Genomic DNA, 16,637 nt, shown 5'->3' on the forward strand with positions numbered 1-16,637 from the left:
ATATTGATGAGATTCTAGCGGCCCAACCGCTTTTACAGAATCCAGATCTTATTCAAGCTATTGCACAAACTGATGACTGGGATGCCTTGACCAATAAGAAAAGAGAACAGATTCGAACTGCCATTCAAAAGATTGTTGGATGCATTATTGGTGGAAATACAGGAATGTGAAAATGAACTTAAAAAAAGCATCAATCCCTTAATATACAAGAAGCGATTAGAAGAAATAACAAAAGAAATGGATGAAATGCAGGAGTTCTTAATGCAGAACAAACTTCAGAAACTGAGTAAGGAACTGAAAAAATTCAGTCAGGAAAAGATGCATCCTTATTCGAAGGATGATTTCACAGCAACCCCCAATTTTTCGGATGGAGATTCTACAGGATGGAACTCATCTGAGGGGTCAGAAGGTAGCTCCGATGAATCAACATTGAGAAGGGGACAAAACAGCTTCAGATCCCGACGCCCACGACGAGGCAACAGATGGCAACGACCTCCCTTTTTTCATGGAAATCCAATGCCATTTTATCAACCGTTTATGCCACCATATGCGGGATGGATGAACCCCTACCATCCAGACATGAACCAACAACAACCAATGGGTAATCAGCCAATGATGGATTCTACTAATCAACATCAAGCCCAGCCTTTTTTAGGAAGAGGCCAAAACCAATCTCGGGGCAGAAAGAAAAACCTCAGATGGCAAGATGAGCAACCCAACGTACAGACACGGAGCATGGCTTCAGCCCAATCGAGCACGAGCAAAAAGACTCATTAGTAGTGAATTTAACGAATATCACTTTATCAGATGAGCAGCTGACCGTCCTTAATAAGGGACTTGGTTTTGTACCCACTCCACCCTTGGATCGCTTTAGACTGAAATGCGAAGTTTCAGAGTTTTGCAGAACTCTTAAACTCAAAGCTTTTTTTAACGATTCCACTACGCGACCTGCAGAGGGTGACACCACCCTGAGAAGGAAATCCAAATTCTGTCCACCTACTATTGCAGTACCTATTGAAATCCAAACTTTTGAGCAGGCAGTTATGAAAGGGGTTGACAAATTGGACACCAGGAAGAAGACATATCAAAATATGAACAAAAAAGAGAAACAAGCTCTAGCTTAATTAAGGGACAATGACAATATAGTCATTAAACCAGCGGACAAGGGCGGGGGGGTAGTAATCCTGACCAAAGAAGGATATAACCAGCAGTGCCTAGCTCTATTGTCAGATGAGACTTTCTATAAAAAACTAGACATTGACCCCACTGAGAGGTTAACCAATACCATTGCAATCATGATACATGAAGCAGAGGTCAATGGCTGGATTTCAAAAAAAGAGGCCGATTTTTTGACACCCAAAGGACCAAAGGTACCTTTTTTCTACTCACTGCCAAAAACACACAAAAATAAGTCCCCCCCACCAGGACGCCCGATAGTTTCGGGAATTGGATCTTTATGGGAACCGCTGTCAAAATTTGCTGATGAGTACCTGAAACCATTAGTACAGATTACTCCAACCTATCTGAAAGACACTAGGGATCTCTTAATCCAGATTGCGGACCGTGAATTCAATTCCAACACGATGTTACTGGTGGGGCTAGACGTTGAGTCCCTTTACACCAGCCTACCCCAAGAAGACACTCTAAGGATGCTGGAAGACCTTCTCTATATGCAAGACTGGACACACAAGACTCAACGACACTTTATTCTTGAGTGCTGCCGTCTAGCCCTTCAAGAGAATTATTTTGAATACAACGGCCAACTTTTCTTGCAGTGCCATGGCACTTCCATGGGCAGTGCCTTTGCGCCGTCAGTAGCTGGACTGTATGTTAGTCAGTTTGAACAACAATTTGTCCTCAATAATACTAACCCTTACGTTTCCAGTGTACTACACTGGAAACGTTACATTGATGACATTTTACTAATCTGGGACATCAGACTAGATCTCTCTCTCTTTATGGAATGGCTGAATGGGAGAGATAGTTGGTTGAAATTCACCCATACTTCCAGCAATGATCACATTGATTTCTTGGATCTAACGATCTTCGTTGAAAATGGTAAATTGGAGACCAAAACCTTTACCAAATCAACAGCCAAGAATAGTCTACTTTCTTACCAGAGTTTCCACCCACGACCCCTGCGTGATAATCTGCCTTACAGTCAGTTCCTAAGACATAAACGTAACTGCAGCAAGGAAAGTGATTATAAGAAACAGGCACAGGAGCTTAGTCAAAAGTTACAATTTAGAAATTACACTGCAGCTGTAATCTCAAAATGCAAAAAACGGGCAAAACACCAGCCCCGTGAATGTCTCTTACAGAATAATGATAAAGAACCCATCAAGGATCTAGTCACATGCGTGACTACCTACTGTCCTGCCACTTACGATGTACAGAAGCTAATTAGAAAGAATTGGCAGATAGTTACGTCAGGCAAATTCAATTGGCCCAAACCGAGATTTGCTAACAGAAGAACTAAAAACATCAAAGATGTCCTTGTACACACCAGGCCGAAGAGGAAACCATTGAAGTCAGCAGTAAGAGATATAACTATGGCCCCAGTTACAGGCCATTATCCATGTGGCACGTGTGGAATTTGCAAGTTCACTAACACCACCAAGACTTTACAATTGACGGACACCTTGTTATGGACTCAGAAACAACATACAAATTGCAATTCCACCCATGTAATTTACTTGGTGACCTGTCCCTGCCTACGACAATACGTAGGTATGACTTGTCGTAAAGTCAAACTCCGCATAGGAGAACACAGGAGTAATGTAAGACTCAAGAAGAACACCACCAAACTGTGTACACATTTCGTGGAAGCTGGACACACATGTGACGACCTGAGATGGACGGTCCTTGAAATGCTAAGAGACAAAGACAATAATGCCGAGCAGATCCTTTTTGAAAAGGAACAAAGGTGGGTGGACCGCCTTAGAATGGATATTGTGGGGATGAACGATAATATCCCGTGGCATCAGTTCTATTGAACAAAAGTAGACTTATTTTGAATTGTGATAATTTTGACAAATTTTGTTCCACTCTTTTTGGCCAGACTAGTCCCACTACTAATCAGTCATAATCCACACTCACTCCATTTGTGACGTACTGCCCTCTTGTACATACACCTCTAATGTTTGGGATGCATTCCCTCTGTCATCATAACACTTCTATATTTTTTATTTGCATAATACTGGTGAGCACATATATTAATTACATATGTGCCTGACATTTTGTTTCTATTGAGTGAATAACACTCGTTTTTACATCGAGAGGCATCCATCTTACATGGAGTTCTATGTATAAACTGTAGTCCGTTTTTGATGCCTAGGCCCTGTGTTATAAGACGGACCAAAAAGAGAAACGCCCATAGCCAGGGGCAGAGTCAGCACAGGGGAATCTACACCGTTCCTCGTGGGTAAGAATGGCAGCAAATCCTGTTCTCCATAATCTGGTAAGCGACTTAGCGGTTTTATTAATGCGTGGGACCCGTTTGTAACCCTAACAGCAAAGACCAAAAGCGACTCTTTGACCCCTGTTGAAGCTATTACCAAGCTTAATACAGGTAATTATACTATAACTTTTGAAGTGTTTTACAGATAGCGTATGGTTCCAAACTACCACTTATTTAAGGGCTTTAAAATCTGTCCATATCCAGTAGAGAGTGTAATGTGTTCGATAGCAGGCCCCGTGCAGAAACTTCATTGCTTATGTTCTAACTTAGACTGTAACTTCTAGCTCAGACGTTTGTTTTAAATTCCTCTCCCTCCTCGACACTGCGTTTAAACCATTAACATGGCGGCTGCTCCCAATAAGGAGTTTTTTCGTGCTCCACATGTAATTTTCACATGTTTGCTTGCATAACCTAGATTAGTAGCCACATATATAATGAATATTGTTGGCTTTTGTTTCCACAGCATTGGAAATCTGAGTATAAGTCAACGACACTTATCAACAAAAACTACACAAGTTGTGAGAGTTATTTTTATCCAATTTCTTTTTTGTATATGTTTTTGTCCTGACAAAAGCTCCGTAGACCCGGCTGGGCTTAGAGAGCTGAAACATGTTGACATATCTTTTATAGACATGCGGTAATCCAGTAACATGATTGCCTTCATATCGTAATTCCTTTTACTGATAGTGCCTAGACCCCTCTTCTTTTTCAATAAATAACTTTTTGGGCTAGTCATTATTTTTTACCTCCTTTCTCACTATTTCTGGACACTTCTACTTGTACCGGAGATAGCCTCGGGTGAGGCTGGCACCCAGCACGTTAATCGACTACCCTATGAATACGCCACGACTCCTGGTGGGGCGGAAAAAAGATACACCGCAACGATAAAATCAGGATGTCTATGAGGGTTTTCGAGTACAAACCAATGGTTTTGTAGATACTAGTGTCCATTCTATTTTTGATTATTCCATTCTACAGAGAGCCATTCGTTCTCCCAAGTTCTTGCATGCCTTATTCTCAATCTGCGCCTGCCCAACCCCAACTCGGCAGCTTCCCCCCCTACAGACCCCACATCCCCCCACCCACAGCAGACCAACCCCAACTTGGCCTAGCCTGTCAGTAAGCCCCCCCCCCCATGTTAATCCCACCAAACTCTGGATGTCCCCAGTGGGAACGAACAGTGCATACAGCGCCGGGGCCGAGGTTGACAGGAGTAGTAGTCTTCCCCTAGGTTAGTACCTGTGCAAACATCGCTCCCCGCGCCATCGCCTAGGATTGCATCCCAACATGTGCCAACAAATTTTCAGAAAACTTAAACATCATACCCTCAGCTCAACTCAATTACTGCTCGGAGAGCTCCAGGCCCACTATCCCACACCTCTCTGCACAGCTAGTAAATTGCAAGCTAACGTGCTTTTACATTAAATATACGAAGTGTGTAGGGAAGAGGGAAAATGGAACATTCTCGCCCATTAGACCGAGCCTCCGGGCATTCGCAGCCCCCCTCATAGAGTCTAGGATCTCGAGCGTCCAGACAATCAGAGGTTGCCCGCGCTGCTGCTGGGCCCCCAGGCCAGACCCAGGTGCATAACGGACCTCCAGATCTCAGCTCGGGGCATATACTCCGGGCCTTTCAGTGTCTTTAGTCTTGTTTCTCCAGCTGGCTGCCACAGCTCTCTTCGCCGTTCTGACTCCGGGGGCTGCCTCTACGCTCCTTGGTCCAGACCTTCAGTGCTTTTTGGAGGTCCCTGGGGTTTGTAAAAATCTGTAAATGACCCTGCCGATTTATCCTCAATTTCGCCGGATATAGCATGGCGTAGTCCAGACCGAGCTCGCGGAGCTGTTTCTTATAGGGAGCATAGTGCCTGCGTTCCTCCTGAACCTTCGCAGTGAAGTCTGGATACAGTGAAATGTCGGAACCTTCATATTGCAACGTCTTCTTTTCCCGAGCAATCCGGAGGGCTGTGTCCCTGTCCCTGTAATTCAGCAGTTTAGCTATGATCGGCCTCGGGGGAGCACCCGGTTTCGGGCGCGGGCCCAGCGTTCGGGGGCAGAGATAATTCCTACATATAAAAAAGAAGACAAACCCATGCCTGGTAACTATAGGCCAATACGCCTTATAGATTTGATACAGAAAGTGGAGTCCAGGCTTGTTTTGGCCATGAACCAGGCCTGGATTGATGCTAATACCCTACTTACCCCTCTCCAGGCAGGCTTCAGGGCTCATATTAGTACAATTCAGCAGGTCTTTCGGTTTGTTCTTATATTGGGCCAATAATCATTCTCAGCAAGGGTAGCATGTATGCTGCCTTTGTCGACCTCAAATCGCTTATGACCTGATCTCACGGAACAAATTGTGGGAGGTCCTGAAGGAGATGGGGGTGCCACTTGACTTACTTTCCTTGATTGCCCGCCTCCATGAGAAAAACTATGCACAAATACATTGGGGCAGTAGTAAATAAGACAGATCCCTTCCCTGTGTGAAAGGGTGTCCATCAAGGATGTGTGCTGGCTCCCACATGGTTCTCTCTCTTCATAATTGGAGTCACAAACTTTCTTTATGCCACCCACACTGACGCTCCTGTCTTAGCTAGAAGAAAAATCCCCATTCTAATGTTTGTGAATGACAAGTTGATAATCTCCAAACCTCCGAGTGGATTGCAGCGTGCACTCCATCGTTACAAAGAGTTCTGTCTCGTTCGAGGTCTTAAAATTAATGCAGCCATGACAAAGTTCATGGCTTTTAACCAGCATAGATCCTTTAAGGGGAAAATTATGATGGATAGGCTTCCCCTGGAGCAAGTTGATGCTTTTGTCTATATGGGTATCAAACTTCAGAAGGACATGAGGTGGAAGCCACAAATTGAAGTCATGGCACTAAAACATCGGCAGTTAGCTGGCACCCTTCGACAGGAACTTAAAACCTCTCAGACAAGCCCCTTAGACCAGAACTCCAACTTTATAACAGCAATGTGGTGAGTTCAGTCCTCTATGGAGCTGAGCTGTGGGGCCTAGAGAACCTGTCCTAGCTAATAGTCGTGGAGAATACGTTTCTGCATGCGATTACCAGTCTTCCACAGAATATACCTACCCTTCCCCTAAGGAATGATCTAGGCAGGAGAGCCCTGATGGATCTAGTCAGGCTACGGTTAATTCTAAACTGGCGTAGAATATGGTCTACGTCGGACCTGGCAGCATGTACAGAGGGCATGAGGGATATTATCAACTTGGATTGTTTCCATAAAATCAGCTGGCTGCGAGATTTGAGAAGTCTGATTACTGAAATGGGCTTATCACACCTGTAGGATTCCCCTTCTACTTCAGGGTTCCCGTCAAAAAACATCCTCTAGGAAACCTATTTGGGAAATGGTTGCACATGAAAAGTTTCGGCGCCATGACCCCACCTCACTCTCTGGGCTTTTTCTACAGATAAAACCATGCCCGAGCCTTACTGGGATATCATGAAAAAGCCTTGGGACTGAAAACTTTATTTCCAGTTCAGATCAGGATCCTTGCCCCTGAAGTGCTTTACATCCAAATGGTCTTCCACCTAGAACAATAAATTCCACATGTGTACCAAATATGTAGAATCATAATGCACATGCTCTTTGCCTGCCCTGTTTATGCCGGCCCTCGCAAAGTTTGGCTGGAACTGCTTTGTAAGGACATGGGTATAAGATCACACAGCATAGCCCTGCAAATCCTTTGCTCTGACCCATCACCGAAATTCTTGAGGTAGATGTGGCACATTCCTTCCAAGCAAATTATGGCTGGAAAATTAAAATGATAAAATCTTTTTACATCACATGAGTGCACTTGGGCGTAATGTGACTTGTGGGGCCCAAAACGATTGCAAAGGCTTATGTGACTGTTCCCTATTTTATGCTTTGAATAATAATAATAATGATAATAAAAACATTTATTAAGCACCTGGTTACACAGGAAGACAGTGAGTCTTGTCATGTAATGTAATGTATCATATAGTGATAGCTCTGATTGCTTCATTTGCCATTTATTGCACAAACATTTCACCCTAGATCTTATCTTTTGTACTGTTTTTAACTTTTTATCTGTATGCTTATGATTTGTATAGTCGAATAAAGTTTATTTGACTGCCATATAACATAACACTCAACATAATATCACAAATAAATAACAAAACCTGTAATATAACACATAACATAAGAACACAAGTAACATAACACATAACATACCATATACCATAATATAACACATAACAATGCACATAACATAACATAACATAATAACCAACATAACATAACCTAACACTCAAAATAACATAATATAATACAAAACAAAACATAATATATCACTTACATAACATAAAACATGACACAACACAAAATATCACATAATATAAAAATTAACATTACACACAACTTCACATAACATAAAAAATAACATACCGTAGTAACATAATATAAAAACGCATACTACATAACATAAAAAATATTATAACAAATGACATAAAACTTAACATAACACATAACTTATCATTTACCATAATACATAACATAACAGATAACATAACACATATCATAAAACAAAAGACATGAAATTATATACAATATAATTTAACACATCACATAACTCATTACATCTAACATAACACTTAGCATAATGCATACCATATAACATGACATAATAACATATAAAATAAACATAATAATCAATATAACATAACATCACAAATAAATAACAAAACATTTAACACATAACATAACAAAACACATAACACAACATATACCAACACATTATATAACATATAACACAAAACGTAACATAACATAAACATAATAACATAATATAATATACCATAACATAATATAACAGAACAGAATACATAACATACCACATAACATAACACAGCACATAACATATTAGACGCGCAACATAACATAATACATACCAGGACTAAATATATAACAACACATAATAGAACAAATAACATAACACATAACATAACATGTGACATAACATCACACATAACATAGCATACCAAACAACACAGCATTACATAACATAACATAACACGCAACATAACACAAAACTACATAATATAATTGTAAAACATAAACTTAATAAACATAATATAATGCATGAGTTTACACATAACATAAACGTAATAAACGTATAAACATAATATAACGCATGGCATAACACATAACATTAAACAGTAAAACAACATAACCCATAACATAACACAACACATAACATAATGTATAACATACCATAAACCATAACAAAAAACATAACACATGACAACATAGCACATAATATAATGCATAAAATATAACATATTACATATAGCATAATATAACACAAAACATAACACAGAACACAATACATAGCATAGCATAAAACAACATAACATGACTTAACATAGCATCACACATAATATAACACATAACATAACACAACACATAACATAATACAATATATAACATACATGTTGCAGGGGAATTGGTTCTGGGCTCAATCTCTCTAACTTAGTCATCCAATGAGATTTTAAACTTTACCCACAGAGGCATTGGTCCTTCGATGGACTTTGCTTATCATAGTGAGGGGTAAGAAATTAGCGTGACAAACAGTTTGCCACCAATTGAGGACCAATAATTGGTAGCCAACTCACAGGTTAGTGATCGCATTTAAATTCACCACCCTCAGAACCGTACTATAAATGTAAAGAACGGCAACAGGAAGAGCAAACCTCCTGATAAAGTTCCATCTAGGAAGGATCATACAAATCAGTAGCTCTGCTGTAGCTATGCAGAATAAGCGCTGAAGAATCAGATGTTCAGCAAACAATCTATGACTATATATTTCATGCTTTAGAAATCAAATCTTTGTAAGCACAGTTTCAGTGGACAGAGCATTTAAGACACAAATAATGAAAGACTCAGACAAATTTACAATATTTGGTTATTATATTGAAGATCCAAAATCAATTCAAATAAGTAACATTTTAAGCAGTTCTGTCATACGTCTCACAGCATGTAGTATAAAACCACACATTTAATTCAAATAAATCTATTGTTAAAATAAAAGAGTTCATGAAAGAATAGGTAGGCTAGGGTTTCCTACCACCAGCATGAGCAGAAGGACAGTTCAGGGAGTTCTCTAAGAATGGGCAAAAGGTTCTGGTTAAAGTCCACACAAGGAAAGTTCATGGGCATTGGCAAAGGGAATGGAGATTTATCAGGAACATTTCTGGGCTGGTCTTCCAACAAACAGCTCCAAATCATCCAGCAGTGAGGTTCATCAGCGAATAGTGCCAGTAGAAGGGGAAAAGAAAAGGAGCTCTGCGATAGGTCTCAGATTGAATCCAGAATGATCCCTGCTTGAAGTCATCAAATTAATTCCCCAAAAAGCATCCCTCCTCCAAGAAAAGTCACCTTTTATACTCAAAATAGTCCATCTGTGGACTCAATTGTCACTCCATTATGGTCTGATCGACATGTGAAAAAAAGCTATAGCAAGTACGGTGACTTGCATGCACTGTGCACTGTTCACAAAAACCCTACTCCTTCGTTCAAGTTAGACCTGATAACAATACTTAATAATTTTCAACACTGTACACTTTGTTCAACGTAAACTGTTATTTGTTTCTCATTGACAATAGCATAAACAAAACAATAATATAAGTTAATTAAGCAATACAATGTTCACTTTCATTGTTTCCTCAATATGAATTTGCTATGTACAATACATCATGTTAGTTATACAACCATCTCATAAGATGCCCAATGCATTTCGGGACTAAGTAGTCCCTTCCTCAGGGACGTCCTGTAAAGAGAAAATATAAACATATATACCCAGTTTCTTATAACAATGAAACATAAATAGCGAATACGTTGGAGCAACATTACCCAATTACCGTAGGTAATTCATAAAAAACTCCCAAGTTACTACAGATGCCAAACTGATGTGAGATTTAAGTGGGTTTAAAAATCTCGGTGGGTTGGCCGCAGAGCGGGTGGAGGAACTCGAGGCTCGGCACAGCGTGGCGCCCGATGATATGGCACTGCGGCTACTCCTACAGGCGCAACAGTCCTATTCCTCGATCCTGTTGGACGAGGCTCGTCAGGCGTGGTTGGCCACCCGTAGCAGGGTTTACCAGTGGGGCGACAAGTCTTGCACCATGCTCCATAGGCTGTGCCAACAGAACCTGCAGCCTCTTACACTGCCGGGCCTTGTTGATGGTGCAGGAGTGGCGATCACGGATCCGGCAACTCTTGCAACGAGTTTTGCGCGCTATTATGGGCACCAGTATGCCTCTCGGGAGACTCTCTCCCCTGCCATTATCGCGGATTATATTGCATCGGTTCCCCCATCTGCTGTCTCTGATGAGGTGCGCGAGGCCCTGGACCTTCCCCTGTCGGCTGAGGAGCTGGGTGATGCACTGGGTCAGTTAAATGTAGGCAAGGCGCCGGGGCCGAGCGGATTCCCCAGCGAATTTTATAAGAAGTTCCATCTACAGCTCGGGCCGCACTACTTGCGGGCCCTGGAACAGGCACGAGAGCATGGCCGCCTCCCACCGGACTGGCGTCATGCCGAAATAGTGGTGTTTTTGAAGCCAGGTAGGCCCCCTGATCGCCATGACTCCTATCGCCCCATATCCCTCATCAACTTCGAGGCCAAGCTCCTGGCAAAGGCGCTGGCAAACCGCTTACTTCCACACATTTCAGCCCTTGTCCACCCAGATCAGGCGGGTTTTATGCCGCGCAGGGCGACGAGACACAATATACGACGGGCGCAGGCCGCGATACAAGCGATTGAGTCTTCGGAGGACCCGGCGGCGCTCCTGCTGGCTGATATTGATAGTGCCTTCGATTCGGTCAGCTGGACCTTTCTTTTTGCTCTGTTGCCGCTGCTGAACCTTGGCCCGATCTTCCTTTCCTATGTCAGGCTGCTCTACACTGAGATCACGGCCTCGGTGCGTATCTCGGGGACGGCGTCGGCTCGTTTTCCAGTGTCCAGAGGCACGCGTCAGGGGTGTCCGCTCTCCCCTTACCTTTTCGCGCTGGCCATGGAGCCGCTGGCCGCCAGGGTGCGCCGCGATGAGCTCTACCGTGGCTTCGTCTGGGGCGCGGATCATTCAGACCGCATAGCTCTATACGCGGATGATGTGCTATTTTTCATGACTGACCTGCAGCGTACGGGTCCTCGTGTCCTGGAATTGATGCAGGAGTTTGGTCGGGCATCGGGGCTCTTCCTTAACCCGCGCAAATCGACCATGTGGGTGCTGGGGGGTGCCGCAGTGGCCTGCCCTTGGGCTGCATCCCTTCAGATGGCTGTGGAGGGTGTGAAGTACCTGGGTGTCTTCCTCTCTGCCTCGCCTGCAGTGGCATGGGACCGGAACATCCTGCCGGTATGGGATCGGGTCCAACTGGACGTCAAGACATGGACGCGCATGCCTCTTAATATCTACGGCCGGTCGGCCATCTTCAAGATGGTGGCTTTGCCCCGTCTATTATATCAACTGCAGAACCATCCCTTCCAGGTTGATCCGCAGTGGTTCCGTACTGTTAATTCTGTGCTGGGCCGGTTTCTGTGGGCTGGCGGTGCCGCCAGGGTAGCGCTGCGCACATGCTTCCTCTCTACCTACTGCGGCGGTTTGGCGGCCGCGGATATGTTGTCTTACTATCAGGCCTCCCATCTCCTTGTGCTTAACGAGTGGTGGTATGGGGACCGTAGTGATCCGGCTTATGCCCTTGAGCACTCACTGATGGGTGGCGCCTCCCTTCACACCCTGCTGTACTCGGCTCGGCGAAGGCGACTGCTTCCGCAAGTCACCCAAGTGGTCTTCGCTGTCTGGCGGCGGGCCCTGCACCGGGTGGGTTGGTGGGGTCGGCTTACAGCTGAAACCCCGTTGTGGCGCAATGGCCTGTTACCGGCACTGGCGTCTCTGTCCGGATTTGACGGCTGGGATGCAATTGGGATCTCGTCCCTAGGTCATGTCCTCTCGGGTACTACTCTAAAGTCCTTTCGGGATCTTAGCTCCGAATTTAGCATGCCCAAGACCCAGTTTTTCCGCTACCTTCAATTTCGCCACGCTCTTACTCCTAGCCTGGTGGGCCTGGAACAGCTCCCTGATTTTAGTCCTATCGAGGCTAAGCTGTTTATGGGAGACCTAGGTGACAAGAAGGTCTCGCAGATATATCGCTCTCTGGTCACCCACTGTTCCCCTTCACTCGCGGCGCTGAGAGCCTCTTGGGAGGGTGATGTTGGTCCATTGGATGATGACGACTGGCGTGAGGCCTTGGAATCTCCCCGTGGTGCTGCTATAGCCATCCGCCTTCGCTTCATCCAGTTCAAATACCTCCACCGGGCTTATTATACTAGACACCGCCTATGGCGGGCGGGCCTTGTTGCGACTCCGGAATGCCTGAGGTGTGGTTCTGAAGAGGGCACCCTGTTTCATACGGTATGGTCCTGTGAGAGACTGACTCGATTCTGGGCTGGGGTTTGGGACTGCCTGTCAGAGGTGTTGGGTTGGGACCTGCCCCGTACCCCCAGGCTGGGCCTTCTTCATGTTCTGGAGAACGTTGGGGGCAATATTTACAAACGCCATTTGCTGTTGCTGGGGCTGGTGGTGGCGAAGAGAGACCTGGCACAGGCCTGGAAGAGCGAGCGCGCCCCCCCAATCGGGGCTTGGAGGGCGGGCCTGGACTTCCTCATGGGACTAGAGCAGCCTGTTTTTGAAGCCCAGGGATGTCCCCGCAAACACTACAAAATCTGGAAACGGTGGGCGGAATACCGGGGCCTGCTCCTTGACCCCCCCGTGGACATTGATGATGCATTACAGCTGGATGTGGATCCCGCACTCTAGGCTGCTGGCCGGCTCCACCTTTGTAGGTTATATCATGTTGCTGGACTGTGATCACGTGCTCTGGGTTAGGGTGGGATAAGGGGTGGGTAGCTGCGGGCGGGGCTGGTTGGTGTTTTTGGGGTTGGGTGGGTGGGGTAGTTCGCTGTCATTCACTATATAACGCTGGGTTCGATGCTGTACTAATGATGTGTCTCTTTCTATCTGTCGTTGACAGTCTCCTCCTGACTGTGGAGGGCTGTGTTGAGCTTTGCTTGAACTCATAATAAAATTGGTTATGAAAAAAAAAAACAATCTCGGTGGGTTTGAAAGAACTGATGCAAAAAAAGTCACCCAGTGTGTGTGTTGAATATGTGGTAAAGAAAACCAAACTTCAGATAGGTGTAAAATACCTCATTGATGCAATGCTAATATTTGAAAAGCACCTGGTAGATGGAGCTTCCCTATGAAAATACAACAACAAGTATATCCTTATGACTAACTGTCCAAAACATATGAGTGCATAATACTGTCCATGCACCTAAAATGACTAACCTGCATATATAAATTTCTGGGCTCAATAATCCACCAATAATTCAGAAAAAAGACAATTCTATAAAACAAACAAAAAGTACTTGAGCTGCAGCTGAAAATTGTTGTGAGAAAATATGTAATCGATGCGCACTGTTGCGCTTACCTTCCTGCTGCAAATAGAGCTATAATGACTGGGGACGTGGCCTGTTTTCAACATACACAACGCTGTGGGAAAACAAGACGATCTCTCAGCTGACCATGAAAAACGTCTGAGTGTACAAAATCAAACAATAAGTCGCCTATATGCAGCAAAGACCTACCCCAAATATGCTATTGTGCGTACCAATCTATTCACCGAGGTTAGTTTGTTAGTTGCCTGTCCCCCCCTTCCTGTCTGACTTGTTTTGTTTGCCAAGTTCATGTGCACTAATTTACATTGCATGCCCTTTTTTCTTTAAATTAGGGTAAAGACATGGGTTCTGGCAAGGGAAGTGGGTTTACCCAGCTGTATTTTCTACTATACGAGAATGAACAGACATCTTTTTGCAGAGTAAAGAAGGGGTTTGTAAAATTACACGTGAGGCATTAGTAGCAGGTATTTTATGGAAATAAAGGGAAGATCTTGTAATTGCAGGTATGCTTGTAACTAGAAGCTCTCATTATCCTGGGTTTTCAAAGAAACTCATTAAAAAAAAAGCCTGCACACTGATTCTGAGAAGGAAACTTAGTTCTGTAGCCTGTAAATATTTAGATGGGAGTGAATTTGTGTCCTATGAACCGAGACTATCTCCAATAAATGTCTCTTGGATTTTTACCAAATTGTATTCTCCAAGGACATTTTCGTATCCAGCTTCTTCTGCTGATTATTGACCTCCTGCTATAGAGTTCAGTTCTGGTTGTATTATAATTACTCTACTGGACTGGTTAAATGACTTAATGTTAAAAAAACACCATTGCTAACCCAGCCCTGACACCCATTGTATTGTTCAGGGATAAACAGCTGGTTTTGATATTTTTTAAGCAAGCTCATAGCTTACGCCATTTTTGCAGGTAAACACTGTAGATTTGGACGACCTTATTTGATATAATCGGGATGGCAGCCGTAGAGGTAATACTAGTAGTGGTAGAAAGTGTAGTTGTCAGGAGGGGATGGCAGACATAACTACTCACACACCCACTCACACATCTGCAATGACACTCATGAAGTCACTCACAGACCCACACAGACACTCTCACAGACCCACTCAGACACTCTGACACCCACTCACAAACCCATTCAGACACACACCCACTCACATACCCGTTCACTCACATACCCAGTAACAGACTCACACAGGAACTCACACACCTACTCACAGACACACTCACAGACTCACACAGACACTCATGCACTGACTCAGAGATCCACACATGCACCCACACATCCAATCACATACTGACACAATAACGTATACACATACAGACACACACACCTACTCACTCACAAACCCACACAGCCACTCATGGACCCCCTCACAGACCCACACACTCACACACCCACTCATAGACCCATAGTGTCACTTACACATCAACTCACATACCCACAGATGCACTCACACACCATCTCACAGACCCATAGCACCACTCACACATCCACACAGACACTCACACCCACTCACACACCCATAGTCACTCACACAGTCATTTACTCTCCCATGCAACCACTCACACACCCACTCACTTACCTATACGGCCACTCACTCACCCATTCAGGCCTCACAGTCATTCACCAACACACACAGCCATTCACGCACCCACTCTCAAAGGTTACAGGTTATAGTTAGGAAATACAATTTAAAAAAACCTTGTAAATTCTCTGAAAAAACGAAATGTTACATGGGCATTTTAGTTAGGAAATGAAATTCAAACAAACCTTAGAAATTCATTTAAAAAGACAAAGGTTACAGGGACGTTACAGTTAAGAAGCCATATTAGAAAACTTAGAAATTCACAAAAAAAACAAAATTTACAGGGACGTTATAGTTAGGCACAGATTTTTTACACAGAACACCATAGAAATTTAGCAGTTATGGTTAACTGAGCTAACTATGACTTACACCCCTGCAATGCACTGCTTATGACATTAAATATTACACCACTCATGACATGGTCAGTGATACCACTGATGACATCACTGATGATATCATCCAGTGATTGAGAGTGTTTTCGAAAGGTTTATGTCATCACTGATGTTATGTGAGATGTCATCAGTGATGTCACTGACCATGGCATGAGTGATGTAATATGTGAGGTCATAAGCAGTGTATTGCAGGGGCATACATTATAGTTAGCTCAGGTGACTATAACTGCTGAATTTCACTGTTTTTGTTGAGTGCAATCTGAGCCTAACTATAACAACCCTGTAACCTTAGGTTTTTTTGAGTGAATTTCTAAGGTTATTTAAATCTATTTCCTGCTTATAACATCCCTGTAACCTTTGTTTTTTTCAGTAAATATATATATATATTTACATATGTATCTAAATATATATCTTTTCAAGGTACGTATATTTGGCGTTAGGTATGATAAATCTATAGCCCTTTATGTGCACTTACCTTTGATATTTTTGTCTTCAATATTTTTTCCATTATATTCTACCACAGTATTCCTATTGTCCATATTTAATTGTGCAATCTTTGGTAGTTCTTCCTTCAACATGGATGTGGGATGAATGTTCTAAGACAAAATGCCTTATTTCCTGACAGCAGCCAGACTAAACTTGTCAATCCAGACTGTAACACTTTGCCATATCATGATTTGCATGACTCCGAAGCC

General features: G+C 43.4%; 1 protein-coding gene across 1 annotated transcript in view; it reads left to right on the forward strand.

The window, feature by feature from the left end:
* DNAH3 (dynein axonemal heavy chain 3) overlaps positions 1-16,637 on the forward strand; it is a 660,573-nt gene that overhangs the window by 235,305 nt on the left and 408,631 nt on the right. The window lies entirely within an intron of this gene.

Source organism: Lissotriton helveticus, chromosome 10, assembly GCF_964261635.1.
Source record: "Lissotriton helveticus chromosome 10, aLisHel1.1, whole genome shotgun sequence".
Lineage (NCBI taxonomy): Eukaryota > Metazoa > Chordata > Amphibia > Caudata > Salamandridae > Lissotriton > Lissotriton helveticus.